Source organism: Notechis scutatus, chromosome 2 (genome assembly GCF_049901735.1).
Source record: "Notechis scutatus isolate UNSWTSFEM ecotype Mainland chromosome 2, rNotScu1.2, whole genome shotgun sequence".
Lineage (NCBI taxonomy): Eukaryota > Metazoa > Chordata > Lepidosauria > Squamata > Elapidae > Notechis > Notechis scutatus.
The window spans coordinates 51,777,402-51,786,984 of record NC_142010.1 but is presented as its reverse complement, the minus strand read 5'-3'; the positions used below and the strand labels follow the sequence as shown (position 1 = coordinate 51,786,984).

At 52.9% G+C, this 9,583-nt stretch overlaps 1 protein-coding gene across 1 annotated transcript in view; it reads left to right on the top strand.

Annotated features, from left to right (window-relative positions):
* Positions 1-2,486: 2,486 nt before the first annotated feature.
* The window catches only part of GATA2 (GATA binding protein 2), a 31,579-nt gene continuing 24,482 nt past the window's right edge, over positions 2,487-9,583 (top strand). The window contains exon 1 of the transcript XR_015747505.1: positions 2,487-2,594. The gene's annotated coding sequence lies outside the window, so the exon portion shown is untranslated. The remainder of the gene's footprint in view (positions 2,595-9,583) is intronic.

Sequence of the window (9,583 nt, the reverse complement as noted above, 5' to 3'; positions counted from 1 at the left end):
AGATACGGGAGCCCATACCGGAGATTTGGGGAGTGGGGTGATGGGCGGGGCGGGGTGATGGGGGAAGAATGAGAAAAGTGGAGAAGGAAAGCTGGTGGGGGGTTATGAAATCGGGGACCAGGGTCTTTCCTAAGAGGCCCTGCCGTCCTTGGCATCCTTCCGGAAGCACGAATAGCGACGGTAAGGATGATGGTGGTGAAGAGTTGATCATTGGTGCCCCCGAGCGTGTGTGTCTACAGAGAGAAGGAAAAGGAGGAGCGCGTAGACCTCCTGGACTCCCACGCGGTCAGCAAAGGTTTCTCTCGCAGGTCCCGCCGGGTTCAAGCCCCGCCATGGCTGAAGAAAATCCCCCTTTGCCTCCCTGCCCCAGTTTTGCGAATAAGTTCAGGGTTCGTTGATTTATTTATTTTCCGTTGAGAAAATATTCTGGACTCAACCTTAAAGATTCCAGCACCCGAAATCACAAACGGAGGACTTTTAAACAGAACTTGGATAAATCTGGGGTGCCTATCTCATCTGGGAGAAGCGAGGTCGGTAATGGCAGCAGTTTCTTAGGCTCGGGGCTGTTTCGTCCAGATAAGCATTATCTGTAGCCTATCAAGGGGCCCTTTCCCCTCTGGAGTACATCACAAAGGCGGGCAGAAATGCCAGCAAAATAGGAGATTTCTTCCCTCCACCACTCCAGCTATTGCTTTCTGCCTTTTTTTAATTTCTTTTGTTTTCCTTTTTAATTTTATAACCCACCTACTGCATTATTCTTCTCCGTCAAAGCCCCCCCCCCGCTCCCCTCCGCCTTCTCCTCCCCCGCCTTCCTGCTGCATTTTGCCGCTGCTGCAAAGTTTTCTTGCTCTTTATTATGAATAATAAAGTATTTTGGGATAGATATATTTCCCCATATTTCCGGGTTCCCTGGTTTTTATACCGTCCTTGCAATCGTGGGGTAGATACAACAACGCTTAAAATGGGACTTGGACAGTGAACGCCTCGTTCCCGAGGTCGGTGGGACTTTCTTTCCCGCGTACAGAGATTGTAGTTAGGAAAGACTTGGGGATACTTAACCATCTAAAAGGAACTGCGCCGCTCCTTCCCGGGCATCGAGGTTTAAGAGCGCCTTGGCATCTGGAGGAGAATTGACCAACGGTCAGTATGGTCACTCGCTCTCCGTCTACCCTGCTCCACAGGGTTGTTGTTTGGGAAAGAAAGCGGAGATTGCCACGCGGTAAGGTTGGAGGGACGGTGAGACCAACGCAGAAGGGATCAATAAAACGCAATAAATGTTCGATTGGCTGCCTATCTTTGTGCGTGTATGGGGTTTTGTGCGTGTATGGGGTGGGTGGGTGGGTTGGGGGAGAGTTTGGGAGAAAGAGCAGGCGGCAAAGAACAACACCTACAACCCTCCTCTTAACATCTTTATAGCCCCACGAGAAATTAAGAGCACAGGAAGGATTTAGCCGGCTTTAAAAGTGAAGCGGCAGCGTCTTTGATTTCTAAACATTTCCCAACCTATTAGTTCCGGTTGACTCGCCTAATGGACCAAGAATTTATGAATTTCAGGATTTCCCCCGCTGCCTTTTACTTCAACAGTGCCTGGCTGGAGGCCGGGAGGGCTGGCGACTGCCTTTATCGCTACCCCCACCTCTTCTCCGCCCCCCCCCCACGCCGCATCTTTTCCATCTTAAGTCGGAAGAAGGACCACCCTCCTCAGGGTCCCCGTCTTGGGGTTCACGGGAGAAGGTGACCACACGCACGAAGGGATGCGGGGGGGGGGACGACCGCTTTCCCCCCCTCCCTTCCCAAAAGAAGGAGACGGAAGTCATTCCCTCTCCCCTCGTTGAAACCATTGGCAATGAAGGGGAAATGTCTGGCGCGAGGGAGGTGGGGGGGAGGGGAGGGATAAATTGGAGGATGCAGTGGGGGGGGGAAGGGGGGAACTCCCCGGACTCGCCCTTCCCACTCCCCCCCCCCATCCCTCTCTTAGCTGCCGCGGCAGCTTCCACTGAAAACGGGGCGCCTCGGTTTTCGGCTGGCTGGCTAGCTGCCTCCCGATATCCTCCCACCCGCTTCTGGCAAATCTGAGAGTCAAGTCGCGTCGCCAGTGACAGGAAAGGCAACAAAAGGTGCCAGGCGCAGACAATGCGAGGGGCTTGTAGAGATATTGTAATGATGCAAATGAAGGCGAAGGGACGAGCTGCCTTATTATGTACATAAATACACCCCTGGCTCGCCACACCAGCCTGGAACGCGGGAGCCCCCGAGCTCGGCTGCCAGGTGGAAGGGGCTTGCCCACCCACCCCTTCCCGCCCGCCCTGGCAGCCCTCCTCCTCCTCCTCCTCCTCCTCCTCCTCCGTCCTGCCCTCAGTAGCCCGCTGTTCCCTCCCTCCTCGGCGGCTCCCCCTTTCTCCCCTCCCTCCCCCGGGACGGAGGCGAGAGGGCGGCGGCGGTCGACTCCAGATGTGCCAGCCGCGGAACCTTCTCTTGCTGGCCCAGGAAGGCAGAGCCTGCTAGCAGAGAGCCGAGACCCTCCCGAGGGAAGAAACGACCCTAAGGGAATTAAAGGAGCGCGACTTCCCGCGCGGGGAAGAGCGAAGGCAAAGGTAAGGGGGACGAGGCGGAGCGGCGGGGGCTTCTCTGCAGAGGCCACACCTAGAGACGCACCTGGCAGACGGGGCCGGAGTTGATTGTTCCTCCTCCCGCCCGGCCCTTTCGGGGAAAATAGGGGTACCGAAGGGGCGAGGGGACTCGGCCCGACGAAAGGGCTGCTTTTCCTTAAAAGCGCTGCGGTCGGACGATGTCTGGCGGGGGTGGGGTCGGGGGCCGCGGGGGTGCAAAGAGGCCGCTGGGATTCTAGGCGCACAAGGAGCCCTTCTTGGCCTGGGACGCAGGCAGGAGCCGGAGCGCTCTTGGGACAGGGAGAACCCCTGGCCTGCTGGCCTGGCCTAGCTTGGCCTGCTTTGCTCCTATCTTGGCGCTCGCTCTCTTGTTGCTGTGGCCGCTTCGGCGGGAAAAGGTTTTGGCTTGACCGCCCGTCCAGCCTAGAATGAAACCTTGGAGGAATCAGCTGAACTGGGGGGGCGAGAGGGGAAGGGAGAAGGAGAGGGAGAAGACCAGGCTCCACGCGGGAAGATGAGCCTGTGTGTCCGAGCCTTTGAGAGCAGACCTAGGCATGTTGGGGGAGAGGGTGTGTGTGTGTGCATGTCTATAGAATCCGAGAGGGATCCCAGGCGCATTTCTTTTTAAATAAATAGGAGACAGCCCGTTGGGAATTAAAATACAGTAGAGGAGAGAGCTTGCGTTGCTGGCTGAGGGGATAAAAAGGTCTCCGAGCGGGCAAAAAGGAAGCAGGCCGGTTACTACCCCGGCAGGTTGGTGTCCTCCGTGCCTGCGATTAAAGGCGCAAAGATAAAAGACTTTCCAGAATGGGACGACAACGCCTTGCAATCAGAGGTGTGGCGGGCCAGAACCTTCCTCTGGGCCTAGAGAGATGCGCCTTCTCTCTCTCTCTCTCTCTCTTTCTCTCTCTCTCTCTTGCCGCCATGTCCTTTTCACCTTCGGCCCTGACGAAAGAAAACTTTTATCACTTCCATTTTGAGGACAATCTTTCCATGGGGGATTCTGACCAGAACTAATAAGCCAGAAGCCCCCGCCTTGCCCTTGGCTGGGACCAGAAAAGGAAACCGCTGAATAAGGAAGCGCCCGATTCTTTCAGAAGTGCCCTCCTGGATTCCAGTTGCGGGGGAGGGGGGGACAAATGTTTATGTACGCACACATCCACACTCCCAGGAGGCTTCCTATTGAGATTGGGTCACAGCCAAGAGAGGACTGAAGAGGCCGGGCAAAGAAAAATTTAAAAGACTGCCGCAATACTCTTCCATTTCTACTCTTTCTCCTCACCCGCAAGCCACCCCCTCAGTCCCCGTCCCTGGGCCAACACACAGGCACACTTTCTTATTGTTCTGAGATTTGTGCATTTTAAAAAAAAAAAGATGCGAGGAGATTTTGAGGGTTTTCCTTCTCCCCTGGAAACCCCCGCAGCTCTGAAGAGCTCCGGCTGGTATCCATTCTGCACCTGCCAGCTAAGAGAGGCCGCTTGGTCCCAGTCCCGTGCAGGAAATTTGCACAGCTTTGCATGTTTTAAAACTCTCAAACTCTAGGCTACAGTCCCTTCTTCTACGACCTTCTTCTCCTCCTCCTCCTCCCCCCTAGCTTTTCAAATATTTGTGTTTTTTTTTCTTTCCCCTCTTCTGTTGGGGGAGAATGAGGGAAAATCCACTCCCCAAAAAATTATTCAGGCACGATTTCAATCAAAAAGTAGAAGAGTTTAATAAGAGATTATTCTGAAGGATAAAAATGTAAAAGCCCCGGCAATCAACGAAGGTCTAATATCGAGGGAGGCTTAAATGTAATCTTTGTTACAGTGACCACAACTATCTACAAAAGCATTGCAAGGTTCCTTTTTAGAACGAGTTTTAACATTATTTTCATGACTAAAAAAGTGTCATTAAAAGATAGTAATAAGATACCACTTTAAAAAAAAAACTAACAATAACATGAGGCTTAGAATAAAAGCATTTCAAACAGGCAGAAATAAACACATTTTTTTTAAAAAAGGGAAGCTCTCCAAATAGAATAGAACTGATCTTCTCTTTGTTTTATTTCAACTTTATCAATATGGCAACATCCCATGTTTTCATTGAATCTGGATACAGATACAGAAGGCATAACATTCTTTGTGCAAGAAATACCATACTACCGCGTTATGCTTCTCTCGTTGGAGTTTTTATACACACATTGGCACAATAGACAACGCTGAATAATCACAAGCAGAGAACCCCCGTGCCTTAAACATTTCGTATATTCGAAGAGTAGTTGCCTGAACAAATATTGTATATTTAAATTGCAAAATGTCAGAATTTCTTTGGTGGAGGAAAATATTATGGAAATTCCTTCAGACCGACCGGATTCTTTTCTCCTGTGTCCACCTCGGTTCTTCTGAGAAAACGAGTGGAAACGAAGAGTAGTAGGAGTATTAACGATTCGGACTTTAAATCTCTCCTGCTGCTCTTCGAGAGAGAATGGGTTTCGGTTCCGAAACTCAGAGGCATGTGGGCTCGAGTTTAGCAAAGGCGGCATTCTCCCCCCCCCCCGTGAGAGTTAAAAGCTGGAGCGCGCGCGCGGCTGACAAGCCAAATGTATCTTTTGATTCAGAAACCGCTGCAAAGCCAGTCGGAGGCACGTCAGAACTCGGCTGGAAGGAGACGGGGGGCGAGGGGGCGAGGGGGCGGGCGACTTTAGGGGCTGACAAATTGCGCGTCCTCGCAAATGTATTTGCAAGCTGTCAGGTGCATCTTTGGCCAGGCTACTCGGAAGAGAGCGAACGAGAAAGGCGAACCCCGTAGGACTTCGCGCTCAACGATAGACAACCGGGGCTCCAAAGGATCTCTCCCTTGGTAGGAAGAAGGACCGAGTGAGAAGGCGGCAGAGGCAAGGAGCTTTCATATTTTCCTTTCTCTCACCTTATTTAAGCCGGGAACGTTTCAATCTAGGAAGAACTCCAAAATCCCGCTAGCTTGCTGAGGATGATGATAGAATTTTATATCTCTGTTAGCAACCATTTAAAGGCTTGATTGCCTGGGGATAAGAAAAGAAGAGGAGGATGGCGACCTCAACCACAACAATCTAGTCTTCCCAGCTCTTCACAGCCCATTCTTCGGCTGTCAAGGGAGAGGCAGGGAGGGTTGTCTTGGGGCTAAGGAGGAAGTTTGGGAAGGCTGAAGGCCTGGTTCTGGAAGGAAAGCCAAAAGCCCAGGGGAGGCTTTCCATTTCCTCTCTGACTGGAAAGGACAGCAGCCCCACCGTTTTCCCCCCATTCCGCTCTGGAAGGGACAAGCGACACTCCTGGGGTGAGCGAGGTAAGGGGATCCCTCCCTTTGGGCACGTCCTACGTACCGCCTCCCCCACCCCTAGCCGGGTCTCAGTCTCATTCAAGGGATGAAGCAACGGAGAATCAGCAGCTGCAGAATAAAGTAAAATTTCCGGCGCCCACTAAGACTCTAGTGCAAAGGAGTTCTTAGCTTAAGGCCTCTCGGCACCGAGCATTTACTAGGAAGCAACTCAGCTGGTTACACACGGGGACGTCTACCTCGGAGTAAAGCACGCCTAGGATCTCCCGCCAGTTCCAGGCGCAGTGGCCCCTAGATCAACTTCCGAGTAACACCCCCCGAGGTTTTCGTTGCATGAAAGGAAGGAAAGGGGTGGGGTGGGGGAGAGAGAAGGGAATGTATTTCGGGGAACGAGAGCAGCGTGGAAGGGACTCTGAATCCAGCCCCCTCGCCCCACCGTTTCTCTTGTGTCGCTGCCCCACTCCGGGAGCACCGCGATCCTCTCTAGGTAGGAGAAGGGCGACTCATTGCATCATTGCCATTAGGCGCGGCGCAAAGCTCTGGCTGCTGCAGCTGCATATGAGTTGTGGGCCGGCTGCTTGCTGGGCTGCTAACCCGGAAGACAAGAGCGGGGAGGAAGAAGTAGAGTGCGTGTGTGTGTGTGTGTGTGTCTGTCTCTCTCTCTCTCTGTGTGTGTGTGTGTCCGTGCGCGCGCGCGTTTCTGACGCTAGTTGTACGTGATTCTGTACCTGCCTCTGCCAGTTTGTTGGAACAGTGCGAGGGGTCGCCGCCGCCGCCGCTTGAGCCGGCCCCCTCCCCTCCGCTCTCCAGACCAGGCAGCCAGTCTCTCTCGGCTGCCACTCCTCCCGGCCGCTCCCCCTCCCAGCCCCTTTCCCTTTGCCCGTGGCTGGCATTGGAGCAGCTGCCTGTTGTCGCGGCCGCCGCAGGGATCGGGTGCCCGGAGGGAGACCACCCTCGGTTGCGGTGAGTATCCAGGCTGCTTTTTGCTCTGCCCCAAAGAGAAGTCGCTCTGCCACCGGCCTTTTCTCGGGGTGGGTGGGGGTGGTCTGGTGTAAATCCGGTCGGGTCCCTTCATGGGGTGGTGGTGTTATTCTTCCTTCCCTCCCCGTTACTTCCTGACCCGTCGCTCTGCTGACTTTCTCCGGGCTAGAGTCGAGTTTGCAAAGGCTATTTTGCAGGAAAGTAGGGAAGGCGCGCGGTTGTGCGTCAAAGAAAGAACTTCGCGCTTGGCCTTTGAAGTTCGCAACGGAGACCCGCCCTAGATCAGCGGGACCGAGCCAAAGCGGCAGCTCCGAAGGTGCCCCTTTTACTGCGGGGGAGCCCCGCGGCAGCCCAAGCGAAGCCCTTGCTTTTCGGCCACCAGAAGGGTGACCGAGTTGGGTTGATACTTGCAGGGTGCAAGAAAGAGACCCCTTCGGTTTTCCTTTTGCAGAGAAAAGCGAGGGAGCGTTTTAAAGAGGAGATCGAGCAGGGCAGGCTGGAGCTGGCGAGAGAATGAACTTAATCTCAGGCGTGTGGCTGGCGGAAAGTTTGACACCCAAACCAGGAGAGAGAGAGAGAGTGAAGCGAGTGTCAGTGACAGGAGCTGCAGGTGACAGGACATCTAAGAAGGAGGGCGCGTTTTAGAGAATGAATAGCGCAGACAAACTCTCTCTTAATCGGACTTCCCAATGACACGCCTGGCTTGTGGTTCTACGGTAGCCTCTTTCCGGTCCATTGTTTTTTAAAAGTCTCTTAAAATGGGATAAATGGGGGAGGGGGAGAAATTTTGCAGGAAAGTGTGTGCGTGCGTGTGAGTGAGTGAAAGAGACAGAGTGAATATAAACAAACACTCTTTGCTATGTCCGTTCAGGCACAGGTGTCTTTGTAGCTGAAAAAACACACACACAACTGAATCTTTGCGAATGTGTTTTGTCGGCACAAAGATGGAGGTGGATAATCTCAAAAATATACTCGATGTCCTAGAAAATGCAACAATCAAAACAAAAGTTTCCTTTCAGTGCAAGAAAAAGGAATGGGGAGCAATTTGCAGCAAATTAGGAGGGTAATCATATATTAAAAGGAAACGTGTTTTTTCCCCAAAGCATAAACTTGATTGCAGATCCACATACAAATACCCGCGAAAACCTCAGAAAACAAACACACACACACACACACACACACACACACCACATCCCCCTGCATTTTAGGAAAACCGCCTGCACCTTCACGCAGCCTGTTCTCATTCTTCCCGCGGCTCCTCTTTCCGTTTTGACCCGAGCGCGGGAGGGTTTGGCTGGGGAATAGCGCAGGCAATCGGGAAATTGGAGCGCCGGCTGGCTGCTTCCGTGCCGCGCACTCCTCTGCCCGCTGAAGCAGGTTCTCTCCAGAGAGGCGTTTTATGAAATGGACGGAATGGTTGTTTAACCAGCCGTGGGAAGCGGCCTGCAGGCTCAGTCTCAGAGAATGAGCTCAGCGGTTGCGCCTGAGCTCTGGGTGCGGGTTTCAGCGGCTAGGGAACGAATTGAGAGGCCGCGTTTCACGGACCAGGAGGCATCCTGCTCGGCGGCTTCCTTGTTCGGTGTTGGCTGCACCGAGGCATTGAAAAGAGAGGTCGTTCCCCAACCCCCCAACCCCACCCCCGGGACCTCCATAGAGTTCAGAAACCAGAGCCAAGAAGAGCCAGAGCTCGGAGGGAGCCCAACGTCTTCCTATCCAGTTTTTCAAGGGAGACGGGCGGACGGGCGGGCGGGCGAAGCGACGGGATCCGGGCTCGCCAAATGTGCTGGACTTAGAAGCGGGGCTGGGGATCGCATCCGGAGCCAGGAAGACCACGAGGAGCGAGGGCCGCGTCCTTCCTCGAGGCTCGGAGAGAACCGCGGCGCTGCTGCTCCGAGGATTAGCCCTTTGCCGGTGGGCAGGAGAGAGAGAGAGAGAGAGACAGACAGAGACAGAGAGAGAGAGAGAGAGACAGACAGACAGACAGACAGAGAGAGAGAGAGCTAGCTAGCTCAAGGAAGATTCTCCCAGAAACCAGGGAAGGAGGGTGGGTGGCGCCTCCATTGCTGGTGTTTTGTGTTTTTTAAAGGAAAGGGCAGCTGTGATACTCGTAACAATATCGATGGTGGTGATGATAATGATATTTATTGTAACAACAGCAACAGTAACCCGAATAACGTTGCAAATTCTGAATGGTGAAAGCTTGGAAGGGAGAGTTGAGGGTGGGGTGGGGTTTATTTTTATTTATTTATTTATTTTGCCTTTTAATCTGCTACAGGTCTGCAGCAGGATGCCCTTTCCTTTCCCGGCGGGTTTGCCAGGGAGAGAGCTGGCACTAATTTAGCGCTGAACAAGAACTGGCTGTGGGGTAACTTAACCCGCAGCTTCAGGGGAGTTTCCTGGGCAGTCTTAGGGTCTCCCTCCCTTCCCCCCCTTCCATAAATCAGCCAGCATAATTAATCTTTACAATTTGTCTTTTAAAACAAACAAGGGCGAATTATCAGCTCGTTAACTGAGATTTTATCACTTGTCTAAAACAAACCTTCCCCTTCCCGCGGAAAGATCAGGCCTGTTGCCTGTGGGGAAGTGTAATATTTTTTTTTTTTTAAAAAATGATTTGAATTGATAATAGATTGCTACGAATTGTATTAATGTCAGGATTAACCGAATGGTGCCGTTAGCCAGAGGGATGCAGCGGTGACATT